The sequence below is a fragment of the Anopheles ziemanni genome, chromosome 3 (genome assembly GCF_943734765.1).
Source record: "Anopheles ziemanni chromosome 3, idAnoZiCoDA_A2_x.2, whole genome shotgun sequence".
NCBI lineage: Eukaryota > Metazoa > Arthropoda > Insecta > Diptera > Culicidae > Anopheles > Anopheles ziemanni.
The window spans coordinates 3,939,510-3,961,243 of record NC_080706.1 but is presented as its reverse complement, the minus strand read 5'-3'; positions in this window follow the sequence as shown (position 1 = coordinate 3,961,243).

Below are 21,734 nucleotides of genomic sequence, written 5' to 3'. Positions count from 1 at the left end.
GCGCGAACTGTAAAAAATTACATGTTTATTTTTACAACAACTCGATAAACAAAAAGACAAGGGGTCCATTGCGGGAGCATGAAACGTGATAGACAAATGTAAGTATGCTTCTTGCTTCCCCCAAACAGTGAGCCATATGTTCAGCATGCGAACATGAATAGAACAAACCAACGGGATACAGACCGTAGCAAAGAACGTGGCAGGGAGACAATCGGTGGTATGAGTGTGCATGTAGTTCAAAGATAAATGATGAACCTTTTCCTGATAAATTTTCCACTGTCCGTGCGGCTGATGGTGCTGATTTTCTCTTAAAGAAATAAATGAAACAAGTGTATAACAAGAAGTATAGTGAAGAAATCTATAGATGGTCTTGTTTCAAGTATTCAAAATATAATCTAACACAATTCTTCAACCAAGAACAGAAGAACAGAGAGTGAACGTTAGGATGGACAAAAGTGTGCAAACTTTTACGAGCAAATTCGTGTTTGATTCGATGCTTGTTTTCCCATTGCTATTGACTGTTGAATGTATTCAATAATATAAATTTAAAAAGATGCATGTTATGTTATGTTAAAACTTTTCCTTTCTTTTTAAATATTGGACTGAAAAACATAACTTTTTAAATATGCAATTCAACTTTTCTTTATGTAATTCACTGTCCTTCAATTAACAATTCTATTTCTTCATTTTTTCAAATCCAGTTTTTGCTTTTTTCCATGCACAACTTCTCGAGGCTTTAGGTAATCTCCCAAGTAATCACCAACGGTTCGTGAGATGAGCTAAGTGAGCCCACCGACGTTCGAGTGAGCAAACCAGCGATGCTGCCTTTCGGTTAGGTCAGGGGAAATAACGGAAGGGAACAAGTTGCTGTCCCTGCACCCTTTCTTATGCCTCCTTTCCCAACGAACAGCCGATGGAACGTGCTCATTTGCTCTCGTTTCGTGGTGTGTCTTTTGGTCGTTTGCCTTCTCAGCTTGTTGAGGCAAACAGAGAAGTATTTCCGGCAAACCCGGTGAGACGATGTTCTCGCAACTGGTGATCAGAGTGAGATGAGGACGCATTTTCTGGATACACGCGATGGATGCTGCGACCGGATGGGAGTCGTGTCCGCGGCGGTGCCGGTGGCTGCTTGTTTGCATGTCTATGTGTGTGTGTGTGCACCTCATAAAATATAATCTTGTTTGGAATATCAAATGGTCTGCGGTGTGTTGTGTGTAGTGTTCGCTGCGTGTCGTTACGTTTACGCTTCACACAGCGCTACATGTTTTTCGGGATTGCCTCAGTTCTCGGGCTTGCTTTTGCGCTCGAAAGGTATTATATGTTGCCGGATTCGATGCTGCTGAAGTAGGTGGAACATGTCGTTCTCCCTTGCACCTCGCCTCGCCGTTTAACTACGCAGTTTATGTTGGAGGTCCTGCCGGGAATGATGATCAGAAAGAAGATGTCGATTCTTTTCCGCTCCCTCTATCGAAGGGGTAATTTTGGAGGGTCTTCTCGGTTCTTTTCAGAAGTGTTTCTATTTTTTGGAGTCATGAAGGAAGTAGTAGCACGGTAGCTGCACAATGTTGTTAATGTTATATTCATTATGAGTTGAGTTTAAAATGTTTTGCTAATACCATTGTGTAGGTTCTGTTTCGACAACGGTTTTACTCGTTGTTATTATTTGGAAATCTTAAACGTTTTGAGTGTTATTAAAAAAGGAGAAAAATTAACTGCCAATCTGTTAGTTTATCAATTGTGAAACGGCTTTTCGCTGAAAACTTCCTGCCTCCAAGCCAAAAATAAAGTAAAGCAAGTGAAACAAAACGTGGCTTTCCACAATCCAATCGAATGTAATTGAAATTAAAATTAGCTCACCACAATCTGTCACTGTTGCGTTCCTCGTCACGCGTGACTTTTCGGCGCTTGCCGTTTTAATGGAAGATAATTTTATTCATTGCAGAGATTCGCCAGTTTGCTTCCTTTTTTTTTTTCTTCTAATGGATTTCCCTTTTCACCTCGGAAAAGAAGCCAGCGCGCGTTTTCTCCCACGGCACCAATTTGACTTTTGGTTTATTCACATTGGCCTTCCCTGGTTTGTTCCCCTTCGGCGTTCTTCTCCGCACCTCCGCATTATCGTTCCTTTGTGCATTTATCTCGCTCTCCCCGCGCTAATCGCTCGGTGGAAGTGATCAAAATGCGCGCCCCGCGATCGTAAAGAAAAAAACATATATCCCACCAAGCAAGGAGCAAACCGATTGACACGTTCGAGCATAAAGTTCTCCGATCTCACCGACGACGACATGCCCCGATCCACACGATTCTCACTCACGCTCGCAGTCCTGCTTTTTTTAATGCTTGCTTTCGGCTAACTTTTTTCATCAGTTGGAGTTTTTTGTTCCTGCCCTTTCTTTTTTTTTTCATCTGCCCATCATCCCGCGTGAAGCGATGGATTACAGCGCTGGATCAGATGAAAAGGGGACGACGGTTCATGGACGGAAGAGATGGACAAATATTTTATTACCCTCTCGTCTTTTTTTCTAAACAGATTTATCATGCCAACGGTGGGCACCGGGAGCTTGGTTTGTGGAAAGGAGAGCAGGAAGGGTCAACATAAACTCACCGTCGTTTACGATCGCCAGCATCAACTCCCCGCATTGGCACTGTTTTTTTTTTCTCTATCGGACTTGTGGTTGCTAGGGTTTCGCTGCGACGTGACGAGTGTTTGACATGCGTTTTCCCACTGTAACAACTATTTTTCCACCTCTAATGCGTTGATTTTTTTATTCGGTTTATTTTCCTTTTGCTTTCCTTTTTTTCCGGAAGAGTCACTAAGTACATCGAAAAACGTAAAAATAGGGGAATTATTTTGTTCCAAAGGAAGACACACTGTGTGCGGCTCTTGGGTGGGGAGAAATATGTGGAAAACTCCCAATACACCCAACACCCCCAAAACGCTGGTATCGTTTTCCCCGGTTTCCTCTCTCGCTCTGCCACATTATGTTGTCCGACGATTAGAAACCAATTCGGGAAGTGATGAAGTTTCGGTACTGCTACCGAATCGAACTCACAACTCGATAGCGGGCGAGTGTGGAAGAAAATAGAAACATTCTACGACGAGAACGGTCTGGTGCTGTCCGTTTTTCTTTCAACTTTCAAACGTCCCGTCACGACGCATACGACACGACGCATGTTCTGTGACACAAGATTTTTTTTCACTCCACTCCGAACTCAATTTCGATTGCAAAGTAGCTGTTTACTTACTTCACTGCTTCTTTTACGTCGCGAAGTAATGCTATTTGTCGAATGTTATTTCCGATTCCCAGTTCGGGTGATTATTTTTAACTTCCATAATACACAGAAGTGCGTCATCGGCAAACGCAAATCGAGTCGAGATAAAACGGCACATCGGTTTGCGTGCCACAAGTCACGCTGGAACGCGAGTGCGCTGGAGTGAATAATGTTTCACCGAATGTCGACGCTTATTTGCGCTGAACTTATTAGTCGGTTATATTAAGGATATTTTCCTAAAACGTGCCTGTACTCTAGAAGGTAAAATGGACTAATTTTCATCCCGTAACAAACCGCGTCTGGGTGGAAAAGTTGATGGGGGAAATAAATCATCTCAGCGCACGAAATACCGTCCGATACCTTTTCCATCGAAGGAGGCCGCGCATCATAATTGGTTTCATTTGTGGAGCAAAAGTCGATCGGATCTTTTTGCTGCGCTCCCCGCGTCCCCCTCTCTGGAGCCGGTTAACACCCCCACCCCCCCATCCAGATGCCCAACCGTTACGACGACCGGAGTCGGCATCTCTAGTGGATCGAGTTGAGCGTATCAATTCGGTTCATTAAATATTTACACATGACGCACCGTCTGTGGCGGGCGGAAGGCCGGGTGCGGTGTCAAGAGGGCTTGCCAACAAGGGTGCTTTGTGCGGGAAGGGGAAAGTGGAAACGGCCGAAGGTTGTGGGGGGACAATTTTCGGAAGTTGTAAATGCTAAAAGCGAAGCGGCCAAACCGTTTTGTTTGTGGTAGAAGAGTTCCCTCTTGGGTTGTGTGTGTGTGCGTGCTTTGCAGTGGTATCTGTACGGTTCGGTGAGGCTGTATGCGTGAGTGGTCTCTTTGTGAGAGACCCGGCGGATTCGGTGGACGGCACATGCGCGCGCCTTCGATGATTTTCTCGCCCGTCCGCGACCGACATCCGAGAAGATCTCGCATCAAAGCCAGCTAGTCGGGAAAACGAAACGGCGACGCGCTCTGCTGCACGGCCATCTGTTCATGGGGGCCTGCATACTTTCTCCCTTCGTCGTGCGGCCTACCCTACCACCCGCACCACGGGGCGGGTGGTTCCCGTTCGATTGACCGTTGGGTTAAATGATATAATAATGTTCGGTAATGCTTATCGCGTGCTCCGGGAAAGCCCGTGCCGTTTTTGTCCCAAGCGCTCGACTCGGGAGGAGATTGAATTTACGGGGCGGGAAGGACGGGGTTCTGGAAAACCCAAGGTAAGGCGAGGGAGTTGGATTTTTGCGGCGGCCAGGACAGTTTGTTGTCCCGAAAATCCCTAGCGTCCTGTTTGGTCTGGTTTGGTTTTTGGTCTGTTGATTGTGTGACTGTGCTTTCTCTCCGTTACACTCTTCACCGGCCATTGGGTGCCGGAAGGGGGTGGGAGTAACGAGGAGGGATGGGATGAGTCTATTCATCCACAGATAACTTCCGTACGCGGCGGCGGATTATAAGCCGACGTGAGAAAAGTCCGCGAAACCCGCGACCGACGAGCGTCGCATTCCACCGTTTCGATTTGTGACCGAAGTGTGAGAAGGAGAGAGAGGGAGAACGTTTTCCTCCCAGGGAAGGGGGTGTGATGTTGGGAAGGGAAACGATCGGAACGATTTGAACGCGTCCAACCGTCATGATGATGGGACGAATGAGGGATGCCGTGTCTGCCCGGCGCGACAATCAATTCAATTCTGGCTCGTCGGGGCGTGCAGATGCTTTTTGCCGTCGGACTTTTCTTCTTCCCTTCACCCCCCGGCCATTTCGAGGTGGTGGTGGAGGGGGGTTTGATGCAGTTTTGCGCGAGAAGAAGTCAGGAGAAAGTGAACGAGTGTTGTTGTTGGCTGCTGCACCATCCGTTTGCAGCTTTTTTAGCAGCGATGCTCGAGTTAGGATGCTGAGGCGAGCAATCACGTTTATTTGCCTTCCCTTTTTTTTGCAAACCGTCGCATTTGAGAACTCGTTTCCTTGTTTTTTTTCTATTTCTTATTTGTTTTCCACCCAAACCAAAGAAAAAAGTTACGCAAACTATGCTCCAAAGAAATAGCAGCTCTCCCAGCGCCGCGCGATTCAATATATCCGTCGTGTCTTTTTCATCCATTCTTTCCTTTCCTTTTTTTCCCCCTGCGGGAAGCATTCTCAATTTTTCCTCCACCATTTTCCCCCACCTCACGGCGATGTGTCACCATCTGACAAACACCGCTGACAGACGTGTTTAAATCATGGCCGGCCAGCAACGTCACCCGGCGGCACACGACACTCTCTCTCACGGCTGACAAATGAAAACACTAAACGGGTGACAAATGTGCGGGCACCTTCCGTTTTCCCTTTCGCAGATGGAAGCAGGTTCTTTTCAATACGGATTCCACTCACAGTGTGCTCCCTTCGAGCGGATTGGGAATGTATCTTCCGAGAAGCGAATCACTCAAACACATGTCGAGTTTAAAATAATTATTAAATGCTACGTAAATTACTTGATTGTAAGGGCAAGATTAATGACAAATGTGGTTAATGTACATCATCCTCTTCAGCGTGTGTGGCATTTTATCCGTATATGTTTTCATTATCCCATTCGGCTCATTCATCTCACACTCATCGTTTCACTCACGCTTTTCTCATTTGTTCAGTGTCGGTGTGATTGAATGTCGCATTAATTGTATTATTAGAAGTAGCCACACCATCACCACCATCACCATCATCGCCAAGCTCTGATAATGCACAGTCGGCCTTCTATACTTCCGAAGCATTCAAATTAATTTTACCCTCGATTACTCCCGCTCTCTCAAGGCAGGGGACTCGGGAAAATCCCTCGCAAATTCGCAGCCACTAACTTGGGACGAGATTTGCCAAAATGTCAACAACTGTCCTCCGTGTGTGTGTTTGTGTGCCCGTCCTTTGGCAGCGTAATAGGGTGAAACGTCGGTTGAATTTTCTTTGTGCAATCTGTTGGCCCCCTTTCCGGTTCACATCGCACACACTCCCGGCCCATTTATTGTGTTACGCGAAAATGCGCCTACGAGAAGGACGTTGCGCTGTTGTGACGCTTCCCGCAAGGGGGACGGAGTTTTCCCACCCTTCGATAGCGATGATAAACTCGAAGGCGCTGCAGCGGAGATAGCAGAAAGAAGATTAGATAGTTAGTGTAATTGCGTACTGGTTGCCTTTCGCTTTTCCCTCGTTCAACAACTCAACAGGCAGCGCCTTGCTTATGTGGATTTTATGTATCACTTTTGTTTTAATCATCGCTTTCCTTGTTTGGTTTGTTTTCGTGGCAGTCCTTGGAGGGTGTTTCATGTTTGCATGTATCGTTAGTAGTTGATATGCCTTTAACAAGCTGGTTTTCCAGTGCTTGATTACCGGCCAGAATATTTATTTATTCTGGTAGACCAAGTGTGTTTAGTTTGATTCAATTATCTTCTTAGAAGAGTCCATTTTAATTATCTTCTTTAAAACATAATCCTGTGTAAATCAATTCGTAACTTTAGTTTTTTGTTATTGTGAGCTACTTAGGCGTTTTTTTATATTTATCAAAACTATCTCTTTGCCTTCGTTAAGATTTTGTTCAAGCAAACATTTGTTTTACTGTTTTAGCTGTTGTTTGAAGATGAATTATTTATTTATTCTACAAGACTAATTTGGTTTGTAATCTTACGTGAGTTTCTTTTTATTGTGACCTTTAAATTTGTTTGATTTTGTTTTATTTGTTTATTTATATTGCTTTTTTATCACCTTTTCTTCTTTAGTAATATCGCGATTGTGACATGTTTGTTGCTTTATTTATTCTTTATGCTTGTCTAAGCCTATACACTTATCCTTGACAATGCTCCATTGATTTTCTTTAAACTTTATATTTACCCTTTCAAATTACTTCATCGTTTCAAAGGGTATCATTTTTGACTCCACCATGGCACATTTTTCCGACCGGCTCAGGTGTGTGGAGAGTACATCTATAATGCTACCGACGCCCGTGAAGGGTCATAGACGAGAGCTACACCCTGCCGAAATATCTTGACGTTTTCGGAAATGGAGTCGTCCTGTCGTAGGTAAGGTACGCTCTCGAAATAGAACTCGTTGGGTGCTGCGTGGGAAATGTGTAGTTCCGGGAGGGAAAAATCAAAATATGTTTGCCCAACGCTCCGAGTAGCTTCGGTGCGCCGGGTGTTTGTGGTCCTTGGATCCCGCCCCTCTTTTGGCCTTCGGTTCCGTGACTGGCGTGGAAGGTGAAATGATGATGGCGTACCAGCTGCACGGAAAGCGCTTCCCATCGGCAACGAATGGCAGTAACGAATGTGGCCTCGGGCACGGAGAAGAAGGACGATCCACTGGCTAGGATTTTCCATCACACACGCACATCATCGTTCTCGTTCACTCGAAGAGCCGACGACGACGGTGAAGGGACGGGGGGACCTGCTGGAAATTAGATTTTCCAAATGGCACTTTTTGGACAGTTTAGCAAAATATTTACATTTCCTGGGGTTCAGGAGGGGTCCGTTCAGAAGCGACGACCAGTATTTGGTTCTTCTACCTTCGTGACGAGTAGAAGCGAAGGTGGACTCTTGAGCCTGAAATGCTCTAAATTTGTGAACACCGAACCATTCCGTGAGCTACCTTCTACTGCAATCTGGTTAGTATATTGTGGCTGGCGACTCTTGGGCACTTTGGTCAGTAGAGAAAAGGGAAGGCGATCCACACGCAAATTGTCTGCACTCGCCTCAAATCTGGAATTACCTGAGACATTACAATCGATATTCGGAATTTGGAGAGGGTCATAGACAAACCAGAGTTCGACTCCTGGATGGCATTTTGCCAAAGCTTTCTCCGGCCTACGGGACGAATGGTGGTTTGGTGCAATGGACGGACATCAACCACATCGAACGTTTGGGTTGATTTTCTGGATTAAACATTTTATTGATACGACTGCAGATACTGCGAGGTTAACTGCGACAGAATCCAGTTTCACTATCAGTTTTTGGAACGACATACAACCACGCTTGTTTAACGATGGTTGTTGGCATAGTAAAAGAACTCAACGGGAAAATCACAACAACATTAGTTTCACATCCACTTTCACCCCAAACATGGTGTTCGGGACGGGAAAATTCAGCAGACGAAATAGGTGAACTCCACCGGCAAATCGGCTGTGGATCTTTAACGGACGGGAAAAACAACCGCTCCGCTTCCCCAAACCCCCCACCCAAACTTCCAGCAAACATCATCCGACAGCGAAATCGACACGATAAGTCTCCGTAATTAATCAAGTGTCAACTATGTGCCTTGTTCGCTCCTGGAAAGTGGAAGCGAACGCGCGGGTGGGAAAAGCACCAAAGATGGGTGGGTGGTACCGGCTGCGTACGGACAAGCAGCACGTACACCACCACCTCTCCGGGGATGGGGGGAGAGATCGGTCGGGAAAGCTTTACGTCATAAATCATCAACTCCGGTCGGGGTTCGGTGGTCGGTCGAGGTGAAGCTGAGAGAGAGCCGACTCAGTCCGTAGCATTATGGTTGGCGTTTCTGTTTTGCGCTATTTTCCGATAGGTGAGGGCTGGAAGGAGGATATTGTGTGGGCCGGGAAATACTGACGGTTGCGTGTGTTCGTGTGTCAGCCGGGACAAATGAGAGTGTTGCCGTTGTCGAGCTTGAGTGGATTGCGACGCGGAACGGCGTGGAACTATCTTGAAGTAACATTCTGGAGGCATTTTTCCAGCACTGAGCTCGTTATTTCATGCATACAATTTCCCATTTTCCAAAGATACTTTTGGTTATTTTCATAAAAAAATAATGAACAAACTTATCGATGGAGACGCCTGGTGGTTTATAAATTAATTGCTCTTCAGTTTAAATAGGTCACAAATTTGGGGTTTCCTCCAAAATACTTTAACGTTTAGTATATTGATAGTAGGTAAAGCTTTCTACCACCATAATAAAGTAGCACAAAATTGGCTCGTTGTAGTTTTTGTTTCCGTGGGAGTAAGGGTATATTCACAAAATACCATTTTCTCTCGACCTTTTCCATCGCCCCCACGCAAGTAAACACACACACACACACACACACACACACACACACACACACACACACACACACACACACACACACACACACACACACACACACACACACACACACACACACACACACACACACACACACACACACACACACTTGGAACGAAACGGAACGTCCAAAGCGGTTTCGATTCATCGCTTGCCAAGGATCAAACAGTATTGACACAATCGCCTCCTCCCACCACCCTGGTCGACGGATCGGGCGCTAGCTTTTCTGGCTGGCGAAAATGGAAAACACGACGGATTGCAGATAATAAATCATTGATTTTCCCTGCCCCCCTCCCCGACGCACACGCATGGGACGTCTGGTTCTGCTACATCATTGTCGTTTGGTTCTTTTTTTTTTCACCTTTTTCGCTCCTTCGATGGACGATGATGGCTCTTTTTCCACCCGGCGAATGATGATGGTGCGTTCGAACCCCGAGCCGTTCTAAAGGTAGAGTCGAGTAGGAATGTAAAACCGGATGGTAGAGCTTCAACCGGATGTTAGAGCTGGGTTCTGGTGGATGATGTTTGCCCATCGAAGGAGGAAGCGGAAAAGCGGGTGCATTGATCCGGTCTTAGACCGACTCCTGTTCGAGGCGAAGAACGGTGCATTGATTTTGTTGCAATTTGATGCAACGTTGGTTTTCCTTTTGGGTGGGTGGTTTTTTTTAGTGTGTGAATGTTTGAGGAAGTTATTTGTCGCCTTGCGCAGGTTGCGGAACTCGAGCCCAACTCGAAGCACTCAATATTCATGTCGGGGTGAATGCCATCCCTTTTGGTGACGCTGTGTGGAACGGCAAAGGTGTACGGCATTCGGTGCACGATTATAATCTTCAACTTTTCCCCCCCTGAATGTGCCACCAGGTTTTCCTCCCACCGGGCGTTCCGGATTCGTCGATGAAAAAGGTTGTGCACGTGTAGGTGAAATAATGAAAAAGACATGAACAGTGCTGCGGTGGATCACAAGCCGCACATGAAAGGGGATGAATTTGTAATGCAGCTCGGGAAGTGTATGAAATTGAGATTTTACTTCACCTTCTCCGTGAGGAAAAGTCTTACCCGGGTGCGCCCACGGGTTTCCGTATACTCTCTCTTTTTTGCGAGTCTTCGTTTCAAGCATCGAGGACGGAGGACCCACTTGATGTGCTATGTGTGTAAAAGGCGCCTGTTTTTCTTTCGTTTTGCATCTCTCATTTGCATTTGCATTCTTTTTTGGGAGCGTGTTTTCACCTTCTATCGACGGTTCGACGGTGTGTGTGTGTGGTCGAACTTTAACGATCGGCATTAAACTTTTCCCATACGGTCGGGGTCGGTCGGTGGGTTTCGGTGAAAAGGGCTACTCCCGGAAGCCGCTAGGGTTCATTGGAAATTTTTATAAAACTACACAACAACTCACAAAGGCGGGTAAAACTCGACACGATGTCGGTGGAGAAAAGTTTTACCATCACTTGGGGATGCGAGTTTTAATCCCGCCACAGATACGATGGGAAAAGGGAAGAAAGGGATGGAGCTTTTATTTTTCGTAACGTGTCCTTGATTTTAAAAAGTGCTTCTGGGAAGTGCTTTCGATCTAATTAATGTCCTTTCGTCTGTTTGTTAGGAGGAAGATGTTTCAACGTTTGTGGATAGACATTTTGGATATTTATGAAGGATTTTTATGATGGTGAAATTTCTCTTAACACAAGCCAATTTTCAATAGTGTTGAATTATGAAGTCAGTTTTTTACGTTTAGAAAAGTCATAGCTGAACGAAGCTGGTTTATTTCAATTTACAAAATCAGCTTTCTGGTCAGAAATAGGGCCAACCCCTAAAACCCACCTAGTTGATTCTCCTACGGTATTCTCCACCACCATAACATTCACCGAAATTCTTTATCAACGGTAGACGGAAACAATTTTCAGTTTCACTTTCGAAAACAGCAACCAACCCAACCGCACTTTTCCACCTTAATTTTATTCAACCTTCGCCCACCGAAGTGCGCTTCATTTCTTTTCGTGCCGAAAACACAAAGGCTGTGGCTTTTGAATGCCTTTGAAGATCGAAGCCGCCGAGCCTGCCCATCGTGGAGGTCGTCGTGAACGGCCACCTAATGGTGTTGATAAAATTCTCTTATTAGCCCCAAACCGCAGGTTGCTCAGGCACTACACTAGAGACTCTACTAGACGGGCAGACACAGAACCTGTCCGAAATGTTGATCATCATCGTTTCGAAAGGAAGGAAAAGAAAAAGGTAAAACTGCTGCTCGCAAACGGTAAATAAGAGAACGCGAAAGCCTCAAAGGGAAAATGGTTAAAAATCGAAGAAGAAAAGCACGGGCCGCCAGTAAACGGAAGCTGGTGGAAATGGACAAACGAGCAAAATACTTTCCTGTTCGTTGTACGGCTTATTCGTTCCTTCTAGGATAGGGCTTATTCGAGCGTTCGAGCAAAAGGATAAAGGAAAACCACAATCTCGTAAAGATTGAGGGCCACGGCTAAGATGCTGCTTCGTTCCCTAGTCGCCTACCATTTTTCCTTTCCGCGTCCGTAACCTCCTCACACCTATCGCATTCGGTGGCCGAACTTTGTCTAACTGTGTTCATCTTTTCCGCCGATGCCGATATTTTCCCCGTTTTTGGTTTGGTTTTGGGAGCCGAGAAAAAAGTTTTCCCATTCCCTCCCGACCGACTGGCTGTTTTGTATAATTTCATCGCTGCTCCGGTCGTTTTGCGATGTTCTCAGCAAATTTTTCATCCCTTTAACCAACGTTCCTCTTTCCTCGTTTTCCATACCATCAGTATCTTTTCCTTTGTGTGTGAAAAGGGGCAGCCTGGCAAAAGGAAGAACCCAGGTCTGGCTGCCACAGTGTTGGCGTGCGTTTGCATGTGTGTGTGTGTGTGTGGAGGGGGTCCGTTTTTATTCGATGGTGACTGGTTTGTTGAATGTCCTGTCCGGAAACCTTCGCCCTCTACCTTCCACTAGCGGATGTTGGAAAATCAGTCTATCAGCTTAGGTTCAAGTTTTGTTTGAGGGTGACTTCCGTTAGGTTGGAAAATGTTGTTCGAATTTTCACTCGCTCTTTCTCACTCATACGCTCTCTCTCTTTTTGGTGATTACCATCTCTATGTTCCCATGCCTTATAAAGCCTGTTAGCAATGGTTCCCTTGGCCAATGTTGGGCCTTTTGGGTTCACCAACGAAGGCTGCTCATGACGCTCGGTTCACCTTTGAGAAAAGCGACTAGAATGGTCGCCTCATCTCCAATGCGACGACTTTCCCTTGTTTGGAGTGTAGAGTCCTTCGAGTGAACGGTGCAGGACACTCCGTTCATGACTTGAGCCACCGAATATGAGCTCAATACCAGCGCGCGTTCCGCGACGGCGTGTGCATAATCTACTTCGCAATCCGCCCCGGTTTTGTCAAGTTTTCCTCGGGCGTGTGGGGGCGCGTAACTCCCTAGATGTAACGGAACCGGCTGTTACGAAACCGACCGACAACTTAACCGTAGCCCTTAACGTTGCGGAAGGATGTAAGCAAGCTGCTTCGGTTTTTGTTGTGAATTGAAAAATGTCAAAAAAGAATTTTCCCCGCGACAAAAAGTTGGTGACAAGCCAACTTTGAACAATTGTATGTAATAAAATAAAAAGAGTGGTTTTAAGCACTTATGGAGAAACGCCTGGTAAAATTTTAGCTAACGACTTTTTACGCCTTAGTTTTTCTTAGATATTATTTCGTAATTTACTGTGTAAGTCCAATCCTCCTCCCTTGTGGCTTTGATGATGACTGTATGAATTTGGGATGTGCTATTTCCTTCACCTGAGACGTAATCTAGTTGTAAACGAGCAAATGATTTGCTTTCCGACACCCGGAAAAGGTAAAAAGTGGGATTCCACGAAAGTAGAATCTCTTCGTTCAAAGACTTCGAGAGGGAAGTGCTTTGTTACACGTCCACGTTGAAACGGGCATTAAATTAAGCATAATAACTTAATTGCAGATTTCGAGCAGCATAAAATCTCGCTCCTGTATGCCGGGGGGGCGTTTCAACATCCTTGCGTATTAAAGTGGAGCCGCCAGGAATGGCATAAGAACGAACGGATAGACAATGGGAACGAATTTGTCGTTTCGGAGAGTGGTGAGTAAAGGGTTTCGGATTGTATCGTGGTTTTTTTTCACCCGGCGTGCGTTTCATCCTCCCGTTTCCGGAAGGGGAGTTCCTCGGTTCGGGTGCGTTTTCCCTTTTTTTCTTAGCCAGCCGGGGGAAAACGATGAAACGATACGGCGCTATATTTTCATGGCGTAACGATGAGGAGGTGCTTCGGATAAAATACAGCAGAGTCACAGCAGAGCTTCCCGGATGGAAACCGGTGGGAATGTCTACTTTTACCCCGGTGTGGGCAGAAGTGAGCTTTTCGGAATTTATTCGTTCGCCCACGTTCGCAACCCCCGGCGTCCACCCACTTCGACGATGCCGATGGTGCGTGAAATGTCGGGAGATAAAATGAACAGCAAAGAAGAAAAAAAGGCAAACTACCGAGAAGACATAATTATGTACGGTACAAACCAATGACGGTCCCAGAAGGGAGTTGGGTATTTGACTTTCCGTTGGAATCTCTCTACAACGGAGAGGCTGGTTTTTGCGGTGCATTCAATGTTTTCTACCGAAATTATTATTCTATTGCAAGCTTTCTAAAGGTTCACTAACACAATCGGAAAGTGGTTGAGAAAATGAAAACAAGTATAAATGTTTGCTGAAATAAACGCAACAAGAAAAAGGTAACGTAAACTGAAACGGCCCTTCATTAACTTGTTTGTCGAAGTACTTTAAAGCCGGTGAAGTGCAAATTTCACTTATCGTTAATTGTCAAAAGCTTTCGGAAACTTAAAATAGGTAAACACCCAACAAAAATAATGAAAATGTTTACGTTTAATTTATATTTTATTTGCAGTTGGTTTTATAAACAAATAAACTAGTTTAAGATTGATATAAGTAGCAATAAATTAATATGTAAAGTGTTTCAAGCTTTAAAGTAACAATCAGTCCATAGCACAATCTTGAAACATCTCTTCAAGAGATGTAACTAAACTCTTAGTAGCTGCCATCCTGTGAAGAAAAAACTCTACGCATATATATATTTTTTATATAATAAAACTTCAATGTCCTTAAAAAAAATTGCAGTTGGTTAATTATTGTTTGTTCTGCAATCTTATTTTATACCGCAAAACAACTCACGTTATGTTATTCTTTTGTGATTATCGTAAAAATTAGCTTATTTGCAGTTGAATAGTGTTTTGTATAAAGCTTGCTAACATATCTAATTAGAGTTGATTAAAACGACAATTAAAACGAAATTAGTTAACCTGTTAGCTTGGTTGAGAATGCTTCAAGACTTGAGAAAAAACTACCTTACATTTAGAATCTGAAACGGTGGAATGAAATTCAAGTAAATCACCTTCTTTGAAATGGTTACTAGAGGATTAGACCGGTCACAAGTACTCCAACCCGCCGCTTCCGCTATTATCCTGCGCCTTCCATCCAATATAAGATGGTGTAAATTTATTTGCGTTTGGTTTTTCTCTTTCCACTTGAAGCTATTGGTTTTCAAACATGGAAAGAAGGTAGTTTTTCCCGACGAACCCTGTCAGTTGTGCCTGATTGCTCGCAACAAATGGCGTTCGGAAGACGGAGCGAGTGTCTATCAAATTCGAACCCAGTGGAGTCTCGGCTTGTCCAGCAATGGGTCGATAAAAGGTGAAGTCACCGGAAAACTTCACCGTTGCCCGTTTTTCCCGGTTGAAATATTCCAAAGCACATGACTCCCGGGGTTTCGATTTGCGTGGCGCTTTGCATCCACCATCCACTTGTCGGAGGGGGAAAAGCCCCGGAAATAAGACGTACGACACCGCAGCTCGCAAAGGAAAACTCCTACTCGCTCCGTGTGGAGCAGGAGAAAGCGAAACTTTGTTACGCCTGTTGATGCACACGGAGAGAAGGAAACAACGGAGGTTGGTTGGTGGGTTGGAAAAGATGAAAATCGTATCCACTTCCACCAACCCCACCACCCCCCGTCGCATCGGTTTTCGCCCCATTCGCATTTTCCCGAGGACGTTGCGGGCGGAAATGTAATGAAGATTTATGATTTCTTCATTGGAACTGGCGCGTTTTCGGCAGTGTGGAGGAGGCGGAAACAGAAGAAAAAGGAAACGGTAATCATTTCTCCATCCCCCTCGTCGCCTCTGCGGATAGTTTTGGTCCTATCAAAAGACAAACACCGTCTCGCACCTTAGCACACAGACCAGACACGGGCACTCCAATAAGCCCTTGTCCATGCCGAAAGCGGCACCGCCCGACAATACGTTTTATTGTTGAGGGCGAACCAGTTGTTGGAGCACGCGACCATTGCACGTGCATAGACATTTGCCCGTTTTCCAGAGGGTATTTCCCTGGAGGTTCGAGTATCTTCTGCCAGTGGGGAAAGCGGGAGACCTCACTTTGGTAGAGTTTTTCCCCCCTTGCAAACAAGAAATTATACCTCCGCATTCATTTTGTTTCATTGTTCTTAATACGTGTTTATTTGCTACCGATCGGTAAATAGGTCGCATCAAGATTAGCAATGTTTCACTCCGTGAGTTAGCTTTCATATTTAATTATTCTGTGTCATTATTTTATTTTCATCGACACTTCCAGTTGCTTCAAGATTGTTAAAGTTTACTCTTGATTTTCCCCCCCAAAGGGCCAATGTTATTCGAAATCGCACAAGAAACACTCCAGGAAATACTTGAACTCGACGAACCGTCGGCCTCTCGAGTTGGAGAAAACACATTTTCCCGCCGTAAGTACCAAGCCAACAGGTTCGGCGCAAATACTTCTCCTTTATTCCTGGCTTAGCCCGAAATCTTGCCCGGTCTTTCCGGAAATCCCTCAGCGGTCGATTCCACCGGTTTTGCGATTGTCAGAAACAGGGCAGCGTACGAAGGTTTCTGGCGAAGGAACGGTTGGAAAATGTGTGGAAGGTTATAAACCTCCTCCCACCCCCCGGGAACGGCCTGTCGCCAAAGGATACGCGCATGTTTATGTCCAGGGAGAGGGATCGAGTCGAGTGGCCCGAAACGAAATCCGCAACGTTGTGTGGAGCGCTTCCCTTCTCCTCCTCCGAAGGCTTGAGAATCAATTTTCTATGAATCTACCCCTTTTTCCACCAGGGTGGCGTGTGCTGCACGTCGTCGGTCGGTTGGTGTGTTTGACTGGCAGTGAAATTGCTTTGGCCAAATCTATCGACCGGAGACTTTTAACTACCGGAAAGTCCCGACCGCGCTACTCCGAAAGAAAACTCAGGACTTACGTGCGGGGGACATAAAAGAGCGCGCGCCTTCTCCTGTGTCGTTGTCTCGGAAGCCAGACGAACAAGGACACCATTTTTCTCGCCAATTCCGTAGTTTTTTTCGCCCTTTCTTCAACATCCTTTTAGCGATGTCCTTCAGCGGGAAGGAGGTTACTTCTCGCCTTGACTCACGTTCAGGAAAACCCGCTCCCGCAAGGACGACACGATTGTGATGGCGTTGTGTTTGTTGCTGGCAAATTTTCCAATCTTGGCTCCGAGGTTTTGCAGTTCTGCCCCGTCGTTTGTTTATTTTTATTTCACGATTTTTCTCACATTCAAGTACATTTCCTCAGCAAGATGCGATAAACAGAGGAGAAGAAAAGTGATTTCCAAGCACAGAAGGCAGTGAAAGTCATTTCTTTGTCCCTTCCGGCGCACCGCGTCGAACACGAATCGCCTTTATTTTCCTATCGCTTTCCGGGTTGTTTATTGATGTGATTAGAAGGGAAAACTTGACGATTTTCTTCTAATATAGTACACAAAAGCGGGGGAAAACTACGTCGCAGAGGCCACCCCGAAAGGCGTCGCTTAAAATTCTCTTTGTGCCTCGTTTCCCGTTCAAGAGAGAGGCATGTTTCATTATGGGTGTTGGTCTTTTTCTCCCGCTCGGCTACATTATGCAGTGATTAATTGTCAGCCGACCGCATCCCTCGGGAAATGCGGCGCGGGTTTTTCCGAAGGGTTCCGTGGGCCTGAATTTATCTTACGTTAGTTGGTATACTCGAAAGGGTCATCACAGAGTGTGAAATCTTTGAGAAGAAGTGAAAGAAGTTAACATTGATGATTATGTGTCGACAATCGTTTATGTTCATTACTTTGAAATTAAAGGAACTCGATAATGTGGGATGAATTTTAAAGATTACCATTGTAACTTCTTCGAACGTGTTAAGAAAAACTCAATACCATATGAAAAAAAAGTCAAAAATAAATAGAAACGTTAATCAGGTGTCGTCTTCTTTTCTTCTCGGTGTAAATGATAATAACTTTCGTCCGTAATCAACAAGCCGATTGAGGCGAAAGACTCTGTTGCAAATCAAAAGGCGCGCAGAATAGGGGAGTGCGAAAAGAACACTATTTTCCTCCGGCAAATTTCCATGGAACAACCCACCCCTCGTCGACGCAGACGTGGAAAATCCTCTACCGCATCAAACCAAAATCATGTTGGGGTTTGGCTGGCTCTTGTTGCGTAAACTTTTCCACCCGCCCGCATCGGAAAATAGCAACCCCAGCACCCCCTCTTGTTGTGAATCCTTTTTCTCATTTCAATATGATGAAAATTATTTTCCCGCTCCTTTCACTCCGGTTCCGCACATCCTCGAATTGGCTTTTCCTTCTCTGTTTCACCTCTTATTAACTCTTTGATTTTGTCTTTTTCTCTCTGTAATGAGCACGGTATGCTCTCTGTGCTTTTTCCCACATTTGCACCGTCTCGTTCTTACTCTCACATTGTACACTTGTTACTCTTTTACTCTGCCTTTTTGTGATGTTGTATCCTTTTTCATTGTGCTATCCTGTTTATCGTTTGTTTCACGTCCCATTCTCTCCCCTCTGGCATAATTTTCTCTCACTTTAACAAATGCGTAGTGGTTCCCAATTGCTGTTTTCCCACACAAAATCGCTCCATCGCACTTTAGCCCTCCTGTTGGCCTAAGGTGTTTCCATCCTTGTCCTTGCCAAAGTTGCCGGTTGCAGACGGGCTTTTCGTGTGTGCTAACAAAATCAAGCTCAATTCCGCAAATTGACGCCTCCGGTCGTCGTATTTCAATCTTTTCCCACTGCTCCCATCGTATTGCTCCCGTCGTTGAAAGTGGAGCGCTTGGGTGGAGGGTAAGATTCTGCGGGAGTCTGGGGACAAGGGGTTATTGAAACAGGACCAAATAGGATCGCCGCCTGAATGGATGGACGTTTTTCTTGGAGCTCTCTGGGCAAAGCAGCTACTTCCTGCACCAAGGAGTAGTCAAATGTGTTAGTGCATATTTCATGCCCTCTCATACTTAGTCTTCCACTTCCTTCACAGTCCTTTTTCCTCTTCACTTTGCTATGGCGGTAGAAGAAATTTGTCGGAAAATTGTGTCTTTCTTGCTTTTAGTAGTAAACTGTTCATGTTTAAATGTTAAATGTGCTCAGCTACGACTGTTTCCATGTTTTGCATTAAACTTGTAAATGTTTCATGTAACAAACTTCGTTTTAGTAAAGGCTATACATGCATTTATTTGGTAGTTTAACACAACAGTGTTACTTTTATAATAATGATACATGAAACATATTTTGCATTGCGTTATAAAGTGGACTCTGGATACATTTGTGTTTCGCTCAAATGATCAGTATTCCACTCCATACGTCTTTTATCGCGCGACAGACGTGTCCTTTGGATATGAAAATCGACAAAATAGCATGTTTCATCTAGTAGGAAAATGCGTGTATCACGTCTACTAACCACTATCGTCTGCCAGGATGCAATTTTCCCCCGTCCTTGCGCTTCCACTTCACGCCCATTTCCACACCGTTTTTCCCAGCATGAACCAGGAGCATCCGGGAAGAGCGCTCGCAAACACAAGCCGTTTAAATTCCTCGCGGAATGGAATAATCCGGCAATGGTTCCGTCGGCTTCGACCAGGCTCTAGGTATTTATGTGGAGCTGGGAAGTTCGAGGCGGCCCTCTCGTTTGCAGTGTGTGCATTTTGCATGAGGCTCCCTGGCCCAGTATTGCATACTCATTGCTCGTTTAACTCCGGCTCGGCGTGACAGCAGTCGCGACGACTGACATGTCCTTTCCGTTGAACCGGCACTGAATGTCTCGCCAGTAACGACCCATACTGTGGCCTGTAAACCGGTGGGTAAAGGATCTGTTTGACATTCTCTAGGATTCCATCGAGGTGGGCATCGGGATCGGTCTGGTAGTTTCTAATTCCAATGTCTATCGCAGGAGATGTGTGTTTATTTGATTGGGCTGTACATTTTGCAGAGGTATTAGCCGGAATGCCGTTGGCCTGATGAGAGCAGCGTGTGTGCCGTACGAAGGTGTGAAAATTCACTGATTGAGCGGACGTTGAATATTCGAGATGCGACATCATAGTGTCACTTATAGTAGAGCCGTAATTTGCGAAGCGTAGGAGAATTCATTTAACCCGTGCTAATCACTCTAAGGAAGATCATTGGAAATCTAACAAACGCAAACTTGTCCGCTTTTAGCCATATAGTTTGTAAGTAGCCGAAATTTCGTTGTTTGGAAATTACAAATACTAAAAGATACGAATGTGCTTAGCATGCATTAATCGAATGGAATGTAGAATAGAATGATTCAAACTAGATAAATATTGGATCAACCAACCACTTAGCATCGAAGCACTATTTTAAGAGGTGTGTCTGCATTCTTCTCCAATTAACATTAATATTTCATCTAGGTCAATATTCCATCCAGGTTTTGCCAATGTTCTTCTTTATTGTTGTTTATGTTATTTAAATTCTTTCAATGTTTTCTTCATGATGTTTCGCGCACCTTTCCTAACACCATCTGTTTTATTCGGGTTGGAAATTCAACTTACTCCTGCATTAAAACTTTTCGCAAGATCTCTTGTATCACATCGCAAGCTTTACCAGGTGTTTTCTCACATTCGCGAACACTGCGAGGAACCACGGGATGGGTTGGCAAGCAAAAACCGAATGAAATATTGTACCAAGCTTCCGACCAGGAGAGAAGAAGCTTTCCTCTGTTTTGTGCCCAGCACAAACAATTTGCAAAACTCGTTGAAGGTTGTTTTGTGTTACTTTAGTTAAATCTACAGTTATTCGTTGCGATGTCATTCTGCTTGATCATACTGAGGCCGGTTATTAAATCATAAATGACTCGAAATAAAACAAAATCATCGAATAATGGCAGTGGGACAGGGGTTGGTATAAGAAAAAATAAATCCAGTAGCATTGGAACAAAAAGCATGACGACATGTAGAGCCAGCATGAAGCCCGACCCCGGAACATCCATGCACGTAAAAAGGGAAGCGATTCTCATCCAGTGGAACGAAAAGCACGAAACTCAAAAACCACTCGCCGAACTATCAACCTGGTGCGCGCAGTTATTACGTTGCCGGTAAAACCTAACTACAGTTAGCTTGTTTTTTTCTTCTCTTTATACTCATTTTGTTGTTCACTTCCATACCGAAACTCACCCACAAACCTCCCTCTTTGCTGGTGCTTTTTTTCTGTTCAGTGATTCAACTGCTGCTTCTTGTGCCTCGGTTGGTCCATAAATGCGGTTACAGACTTATTCGTGCTCTTGTGGTGGCTTCATCTCCGTTCTCCCCGATCTCGCATCTTCTCGGGCGAGCATCACAACATTCTTCGAGTTCTTTCCTTTCTCGCCGAATACCGCTTTGGTTCCCCTTATATCTTTTTTTCCTTGGCAATTTTGAAATCGTTTGCATTTTTTATTACCGTCCATCGTCGGGGGGCGCCGTCGGTTCTCACCTGTGATCCAAAACCTGCGGGACAAACCAGCGAACTAACTGGAACCTGCCGAAAAGAAGGGTTACTGGGACAAATGGTTCTATGTTGTGTTGTATCTTGTTGTTTTTTCTTTCCTACTGCCAAAAGTGTTCAAGCTTTGAGAAGTGAATAAAATGTGGGGTTGTCTAGCGATGCTAAACCCGTTACGAAATTAGCAATCCATACAAAGCATGTTATTAAATTATCGATGTTTATGTGCCCAACATCGATTTCGTTGGAGCTTTTGTTGGGTACGAACAGTTTTTTTTACGTTCGCTCTGACATAAAAATCATCCGTGGCATAATGATTTAGGGCCATCGATTGAATGTTTTACCGTTATCGTCATCTATTGATACTGTTTGTTGTAATCCGTATAATCATATTTTAACATTAGGTAAGCTTAATGTTATATTTCGTTTTGTTCGTTTGTGCGTGAAGAGTTCAATTGTTATTCTTTTAACCATTCTCTAAAACTAATGCTTTACATAATTTAAAATATTCCTAATATGTTTCGGAAACCATTCCGAAATAACACCAAATGAAATAGCTACTCCTAATATCACGTCCCATTGATTCTTAAACACG